Raw genomic sequence first — 611 nt, 5'->3', positions numbered from 1 at the left:
TATATTATTACCATTAGCAGACACGAAAAGCGTCTTTGTACATCTTTTGCAATAGAGATTCAGTCAATGAACATCGGAAATATATTTAAATGCCCCTAAAAAATATTACGCATAGGGGGCACCGGGCGATCATGTAGTACTCACATCAAATACAATCGTTTTTGTGATGGGAAATTAAATCGAATCTCTGTAATGATTTGCGAAATTCTCTGTATTGCTCAAATCTAGTCATTTTTTTGCACACAAGTAGAAGAAGACGACATCGGTCGTTTGCCGGCTGACCTACAGTGAGGCGATTTCTTGTCGTTGTTCGAAATGGGAAATGCAGAGAAAGCTGCCTGCGATGATGCGGCTAAAATAAGCTGCTGTGACGCCCCGCCATTTTCGCTACCTTTCATTAGTATTTTTCCGGCCGTTTTTGCGAGAACAATTTCTCGGCGGGGATTTGAGTTTTAAATCGGTTTGCCGCTTTTAAAGTTGGTGTTTCGTCGCCAAATCAGCTGAAATGTGTATGCAAAGTTAGCCAATTTTAAACACCAAATGAAGTTTGTCTGAATTGCCAATTTTGTATAGTTAAAAAGATCTCGTAAATGGAAGTACGGATGTCATTT

The sequence above is a fragment of the Lolium rigidum genome, chromosome 5 (genome assembly GCF_022539505.1).
Source record: "Lolium rigidum isolate FL_2022 chromosome 5, APGP_CSIRO_Lrig_0.1, whole genome shotgun sequence".
Lineage (NCBI taxonomy): Eukaryota > Viridiplantae > Streptophyta > Magnoliopsida > Poales > Poaceae > Lolium > Lolium rigidum.
Note: the sequence above shows the minus strand (reverse complement) of the source record.